Here is an 8,692-nt window from a genome sequence, read left to right on the forward strand (position 1 = left end):
AGTGTCTGACAAGCTTTTGTTATATCTCTTTGTAAGAAACATTCTAACCCCAGGTAGGGAGAAATACTACGGCTGGAGAAAAGAGAATCTTGCATCCGATTCTTCAACAATTCTCCTAATTTGGAATGATGGAAAACCACTCCCAGGTAATGCTTATGTTCCATGGAAAAATAATTTCCTGGGTTGAAGAAGTTTGGAAACTACCTGCTCTTGGATGTACATTCATATGTCAACTGAATCGAAAGGAGAGATATCTGGGTAACTTGGCTCCATGCAGTATTGGCCAAATTTTCTTGCCCATGGAATCATTTTCCTTGGTGCACTTTGAAAACAAGAAATGCAGGAGAGGAGGTGGGCAAGAGGTGACCAGGCCCCTCCAGGGTCCACAGGCTGTGTGACAAACTTGAGCTGGGAGATGGGGAACTAAGGTGGATGATTTAAATTGGGCTGGTGTGGACTTTTTAATATTGGAAAGTGGCCAGAAAGCTACAGGGTCTGCCTGTGATGCTGCTGAGGACTGGGAAAGGGAGATGAGTAAGAATATAACAACTGTCTTTGGAGAAAAAAGAAACTCTTTTATGGTTGTGCCCACTGGGCTCAAATGCATAATAAGCCAGTTACAAAGAATACCAGACACCAGTTCTATTTAAAGACTTCCTATTGAGTGGAAGAGTATCCCCCCAAATTCAGGTCCACTTGGAACCTCAGAATGTCATCTTACTAGCAAATAGGGTCTTTGAAGATGAAATTAAGGCAAGGATCAAGATGAGATCATCCTAGATTAGGGTGGGAGTTAAATCCAGTGACAAGTGTCCCTACAAGAGATGGAAAAGGACAGACAGAGATGCACAGAGGAGAAGGTCATATGAGGATGGAGGCAGAGACTGGAGGGATGCAACCACAAGCCACAGATTGCCAGAGATAATCTGCAGCCACCAGAAACTAGGAGAGAGTCTCCCCTAGAGCCTCCAAAGAGAGTGTTGCCCTGCTGACACCTTGACTTCAAACTTTGGGTCTCTGGAATTGTGCAAGAATAAATTTATGTTGTTTTAAGACACCGAGTTGTTGGTAATTTGTTATGGCGGCCACAGAAAACTAATAGATCCACCAAATCCTCCTTTCCCCTATTTTTCTCATCCTGAAAGTTCCTCTGCATTTTAAAAGCCTAGAGTAGTGGACTGAGTTGGGAAGATTAAGTAGGCAGAAAAATAGGTCAATTAAGATCCTGGCCTCTGGAATTAGGTAGTCTTGGGTCTGATCTCAACTTTGTCACTTAACAGCTTGAGGGGGAAAAATTATCTCCCTAAGCCTCAGTTTCCTCATCTATAAAACAGAGGCGATAATAGCACCTACTTATTGAATTGTGCAGTGGCAAAATTGTACTTGAACATACTCTGAACTAAATGTAGAGAGGAAATAAAATATATTTGACAACAGCGGCCATTATGGCCCAACCAGAAGGAATTGCTGGGGCAGGTCGGAGGCCCCTGTTGGACCAGAAAGTAACCACTTAGTTGCAGGTAAGGAGGTGGGAATGGCCGTGGGGAGGGACCAGTAAGCTCTGCCTTTCTACCAACTGGTAGGGAGAATTTCTCACATTTTAACAACCTTGTTTCTGAGCTCCAGCTGGCACAGCCTTACTGCTGAGCACCAGCTGAGCACCAGCTTTGCTTAAACGTACAAAAGCTGTCTCCCTATTTACTCTTAGTGCTCTTATCTTTCTCTGGAGCCCCTCCTCCCCAAGCTCAGTGTTGAGAAACCAAACTTGCACTTGCCCACTCAAAGTAACTCAATCAGTTTCACTGTGGATACATAATCAGTCTGTGAGATGTCCACTCCCATCCCCACGTTCCTTACACCAGGGAGCATCTGGGCATAGGTGTAAGCTTATTTAACATGATGTACTGCTCCCTCCTGCTGGATCCTGCTGACCTCCAGAGGAATCAGCCTCTGCTTTTAGAGCATGTGAAGTGTCCACACCTGGAGCACCTCTTGGTGATCATTCCAGGCAGCACAAACTACATAACTTGCAAGACTCCGTACAAAATGAAAATGCAGGGTCCTTGAAAATTATTAGGAATTTCAATGGCAGCAGCAGAGCATTAAACCAAGCACAGAGGGCCTTCTCAGTACGGGCTCTGTGGGACTGCACAGGTTGCCTGCCCATGGAAACAGCTGACTCCAGGAGGCCTTGGGTTATTCAATACAGGCCCACCTCATCTCACACTGCAACAACTCCCTGGCAAGCACCTTGACTCTCATTCCTCTCCTATATTCTCTGCGTCCAACAGGGTCATGCAGAAACTTCTAAAACACCTGATTGCCATGAAACTGCAGGAAAAGCATCTTCTCAAGTTCCCTCTCCCTCCAACCTCTCCAGTGTGCTGTACCCCACTGCACACCCCAGGCCCACGTGGGACCCTGTGAGGCAGTCTCCTGCAGTCTCCTCAGGCCATGCTGGAGTCCCATCTTTGTACCACAATTGTTCTGATTAGGTCCCACATCCGCCAGCCTTCTCAGGTTCAGGTCCAGGAAATGTTTCAAGCCGTCTGGATCTTTCTCCCTCATCTTTTAGAGCCCTAGCCTGCCCTTTCCAGAAGTGGAAGGGCATTCTTCTTCCCCTCCTTACCGGGGGGAAACTGCAATCATATCACACCCTCTACCCCTTCTGCCTTGTGCCTCTCAAAATGAGTTTTTGCTCCAACTTCTAAATTTTGCCTTTAATATGTAAAGAAAGACTTTCAGGAAAACAAAAAAACAAAACTTTCTTTTTCTCTCAAAGCTAGGCTTCTTTTAAAAATATTAATTTTCTATGGGATTTTTATTTTTAAATGATTTCTTTTTACCTCAAAACTAAACAAAATGGCTTCTTTGTTTCGAGTGGTATCTACCCTGCCCCCAAAGCAATCACTACCAACGAACCACATAAGTACTTTACATAAAGAAATCAAATAGTGCATGTAAAATACCTAACAGGTGCATGGCAATAATAAATACTAAATAAGTGATATTTACCGATTATCATTATCTGTATTGTTATTATTACTATTATCTGTGTTATTAAGAAGAAACCATTTCAGTTTCTTTGTCCTCTTACCTACATCTAGGTAAAATAATGTGTATAATTCTCTCAACTTTGAAAAATACATAGCCTAAAGAAAGGCAAGATTTTTTTTGTCAGGTAAATTATTTTGCATAATGGGTTCAGAAAATAAATTGCCATTTCTGCCTGTCTGATATTCCCACATAAGGAAAAAGATTTTTTTATTCCTTAGATTCTCACAAATATTAGATTATAATAATTAATTAAGCTGCTGATATTTAAAAATAACATAAGGAAAAAGATTTTTTTATTCCTTAGATTCTCACAAATATTAGATTATAATAATTAAGCTGCTGATATTTAAAAATATTTTATCTACAAAAACAGCAGTTTCATATGGTTTGATCTAAGAGTAGGTTGGTCTAGTTGAATTGTAATCATTTTTATTAGGTCTCTTCCATTCATAGACTGAGAGCTAGAGAAGAAGTTGCTATGGTAACCCTAAGAACCAAAGGATCACAGAATGAGAATTGGGAGAAACCTAGCCCAGACTTATCAATTTGTAAATGAGGATATAAGGCCCAGAGAGGTGAAGTGAGTTTCTCAAAGTATCACAGCCAATTAGTGGCAAAACTAAGCTCCGCCTGTCTACACTGTGCTCCCTCCCGCACTCCACGCTGCCTCCCCCTTCCTTCTTTACATTTGTCAAAATATGATAAGAACATCCCAACTTCATTGAGAAATCAGTGCTCTGAGGATGATAATGAAGGCAATATCAAAGGTTAGATCAAATCTGGGATAGAAGCATATTCTTCAAAGACTTTTGATCAATGATAATTAAACTTTATTTTATTTTATTTTATTTTATTTTTTTTTTTTGAGACCTAGATCAAATCTGGGATAGAAGCATATTCTTCAAAGACTTTTGATCAATGATAATTAAACTTTTATTTATTTATTTTTTTTTTTTGAGACCGGCCGCACCGTGCTCAGCCAGTGAGCGCTGTGAGCGCACCGGTCATCCCTATATAGGATCCAAACCCGCGGTGGGAGCGCTGCTGCGCTCCCAGTGCCGCACTCTCCTGAGTGCGCCGTGGGCTTGGCCTGATAATTAAACTTTTAAAAGGAGAAATGTCAAAATGAAAGTGCTTGCTTTTTAGACATTATAATTTGGAGATTCTCCTGAATAAACTATTTTTAAAGCTCCCTTCACATGACCCCACCCTGAGTTTGAGACATGTATTTTTCAGTGTTTCATAAGCTAACAGCTTCTGATTCATACTTTATTGTTATTGTTTCAGCATTATCTTCAACTATTTTTAAAGCTCCCTTCACATGACCCCACCCTGAGTTTGAGACATGTATTTTTCAGTATTTCATAAGCTAACAGCTTCTGATTCATACTTTATTGTTATTGTTTCAGCATTATCTTTGAGCTCAACTTATTTGCAAGTATAATTCATAATTGCATGTAAAATATTCAGATAACATGTCAAACAAGACAAATAGAAAATATTTTAAATAGCTCTAACCTTAGTTCTTTGTACCCGTTACAGTTTGCAAAGGAGAAAACATCGCCAACTTTAATCTCCTGATTTAAATAATGAATACAACGTATTAATGTGTGATGTCATTCCTAGAAGCCATCACTGTGACTTGTTACTGCTGCACAGCTACGGTTAAAGTTCTATTAGGACTTCTGCCATAGACACTAGGCTGGTATCTTTACAGAATTAATTCATTCAATCTAGCTCAACCCTGCAAGAGATGTACTGATAATCCCAATAATAATGAGGAAACTGAAGTTCAGAATGATTCCATAATTTTCCAAGGTCACATAACGAGTGGCAGTCAGCTGCTGAGGGGAGGGAAGTAGAATCAAAATGAACCCTACCTCCATACCACCCATGACCAAGCACACACCTGCTCGTCCCACTCACCTATGTCCCAAATGGGATAGGAGTGGCTAAGCCATTCATAAATCCCTGATTTTATATACCAAATGTTATTCAAAATATTCCATTCTATTTTCAGAAGATGAGTCATATGTCCCAAGGTGAGTTCAAAAAATAAGGCCATTGCAACAGCAGCAGTACCAAATCAATTGTCAAATCTGCAATTTACACCCCTCCTACTATTATCTCCAATAGTGATTTTAAAATATGTTCACACACTCTGATACTCTCAAAAAGTGAAGCTGAATTCCCCTTCCCTAGAGCCTGGGCTGTACAGAATGTGGCAGAAGTGACAGCATGTGACTTCTCAGACTAGGTCTAAAAGGAACTAAGGCTCTCCCTTGCTCTCTTGTGGATCTCTCACTCCAAGGGAAGCCAGCTGCCATTTCATAAGGAATTCAAGGAGCTCTGTGGAAGGCTCCACATGAATAGGAACTGAGGCCTTCTGCCATCCTGAAAGTGGCTCCATCATCCACAGTCCAGCCTTCGGATGACTGCAGCCCCAGCTGACTCTCTTACTGCAGCCTTTTGAGAGACCCTGCTATAGGTCCACCTAGCTAAGGCACTCCTAAATTCCCAGACTTCAAAAACTACAAGATAAAAAATATTTGTTGTTTTAAGCTATTAAGTTTGGGGGTGCTTTGTTATAAAGCAATAGGTAATAAATACACCTTTATTCCTACATATGGCCCTTTTCTTATAATGAGAAGCCAAATTATCCATGGCTACAAAAGCTGCCATATCAATAAGCCAGATATTCTCCTTAGTCCAGGCACACTTAGAACATACCCAGAAGGCAGGCTGACTGGTGGGTGTTCTCCTCAAGATCCTGCCCCTGCTCAGTAAAGAATGTAAGGTTGTTCCTTGACCAGTTACATTATGCCCCATGCCCTGTGGGGTATGAGAGAGGACGGTGAAACTCCGATAAAAAAAGAGCAAAGTTTTGTTACCTGTAAGATAGGAGTAGTGCTTTTAAATGTCCAGCTTGTGTGTGATGCTAACCATCAGTCTGTGATAATATCCTGTATTATAAAAGTCTACACTTCAGCAACTGAAAATAGGGTATGTCCTTTAAGATAAAGATGCCAATTATTTCTTTAATTATGTTATTTTTCCCCCATAAAACTGAAGGCAGTGAGTGAATGATGTAGTATATTCAGTGAGCTTAAAGAGTGAAAACATCCCTTTGAAAAGTGGCCACACCAGGTGGAGAGTGGTCCTGAGCACCAAAAATCTCAAAAAACAGTAGCAAGTGAAATGCCAACACTATTCCAACATCATGAGACTAAAACATATCAAGGCTCTTGTCAATCAAAATACATGTCTTCTTCAGGCATTAGTCAGGTGGAAACTCAACGTAGATATCTAAAAAGCTAAGAAGACAGGAAGTGGTGGTCAGCCTTTTCCTATCTGCCCTTCAAACTCTGAGGAGAGCATTACTTTATGAATCATAAAGATAATGTATTCTTTAGTAATGTCCATTCATCAAGTCTACCACAGCAGGTGCTAGACAGCTCATGGGTGATTTCTTAATGGGGCCCATCCTGGAAATGGTGACACTCCTTTCCTGACCCAACCACAGCAAGTTGCCAAGCTCAGGAGAATCTAAAGTAATGCTTACCCAGCACCTTGCGGACCCCTGTCTTGTCTTTAGAGTGCTTTCTTATCCCTCGTTGCTCCACTCATGGAAGGCCTCCTATTGTTTGAAAATGCCGTTTTTTGTTGATGAAGAGAAAGAGGACAGCCAGCAGAACAATAAAGACTCCAACAGCAGACAAGAAGCCAATGGCTTCAGGAGTAACTGGCAAGAGAACACAGGGAAAAAAAATCATCACAATTAAAGTGACCCTACTTTTGATTCTAACAAATGATCAAAGCTATTCAGGATCTTTATTTTGTTAGTTAGGATGACATATACCCTACAAGTCCTGACTCCTGCTGACATCCCCAAGACTGTGTACAAGGAAAAGGAAAAGGACTATTGCCCACTACATCCTGCTAGGCTGGTCCCCCAGATGACAGACCTCCATACCTTCACACGTGTAGTTTCTTCTACCTGGAGCACAACTGCTCCTATCCTCAGCCTAGCATTCAACTTGAAACATACAAACTATGAGAGATCTACCAAATGAGTTAACTGGAAATGGTTGACTAGTGTTATAAAGGCAAGTCTCTTAAAAATACAGCTGTCCAAAGCTAACAAAATAATCACATGAGACAAACTTTCAGACAGATACTTCTATCAATATTAGCAATTGAAGGAAAAGCCATTTCCGGATACATTTTTGCAAATCCAACTGTGTAATATGATGATGATTATTAACGGCAATAATAAAATTACAAATCCTTGCCATTCACATAATTAAACAGAATTATAGCTTTTAACTAATGACATTTTAGAATTTTGGAAGATGAAATTCCATTTTCCCCTCTTCCTCCTTTTCCTCATCAAAAAAACCCTGAGCTTTAAGTGACCCAGGTTAAGTACTACCCAGTATGCCTTAGAGAGACCCATCCATTGAGTTCAGCTATAAGTACATATAACGGAAGCCAGAACTAGTTCAAGGTTCAGGGAAGACTCCTCTAAGGAAGTGACACTTCAGCCAAGATAACATGCAGTAAAGAAATCCAGAAATGAACTTGTACAAAGGGATTGATTACAAAACAAGTGTCAATAAAAGTGATTCGAAAGAGTTAGGTATACGTGAAAGTTTATAAAAATGAATCCCCTAAAAGCAGCCTTAACACTTGAGCAGGTTTAGTATATGATTTAATAATATAAAGGCTTCATAATATAAAGGAATAATATTCACCTCACCTTACTATCCTGATAAATAGAGAAAGGATGAATCTAACTGGTCTGAACCCCATGAAAAGATAAAGATATAAATAAGATTGCCTCACTGAATCAATCTAATGGCAAGTCAATGTAAGAACAAAAAAAAACAAAACATAGACTAGCAGGCAAGATAATAACCTCATTTTCTGCAAAACGGTAAAAGTGCATGCTATCAAAATATCTACCATTACCCCATGAAAAGATAAAGATATAAATAAGATTGCCTCACTGAATCAATCTAATGGCAAGTCAGTGTAAGAACAAAAAAAAAACAAAACATAGAATAGCAGGCAAGATAATAACCTCATTTTCTGCAAAACAGTAACAGTGCATGCTATCAAAATATCTACCATTAAAAAAAAAGTATACACGTATCGATTATGCCCCTGTTCAGGGGCAGTATACGATAGCAGCAGTTACAGGCATGGGTTCAGCAGACAGAGTGCCTGGATCAGAGTCACACTTCACCACTTATTATCTGTCTAGCCTTGGGCAAACTATTTAACCTCTCTGTGCTTTAGTTTCCTAAACAATAAAAGGAGAAAATAAACATAGCTACATCAAAGATTAAGTGAGATAACTTGGAAAGTAACCTGTGTGGCACTTACCACATAGAAAGTCCTTAAACAGGAGTAAACATCTCCAACATCACCACCACCATCATCTTTCCAGAACTGTTAAAATATGTGCTCAGTCTGTGCTCTGGACCCCATCCTCCTCCCCTCGCTAGCATTTTGCTCTTCACTCCTGTGTTTTCCACCACTTTCTATCCTCACAATATTCTTCTCATCTGCACTAAAAATGCACCAAGTGTTTCCCATCTTTTAAAATCCCCTCCTCACCACTGTGTGCTCA

The sequence above is a fragment of the Galeopterus variegatus genome, unplaced genomic scaffold, assembly GCF_000696425.1.
Source record: "Galeopterus variegatus unplaced genomic scaffold, G_variegatus-3.0.2 Scaffold4855, whole genome shotgun sequence".
Classification (NCBI taxonomy): domain Eukaryota; kingdom Metazoa; phylum Chordata; class Mammalia; order Dermoptera; family Cynocephalidae; genus Galeopterus; species Galeopterus variegatus.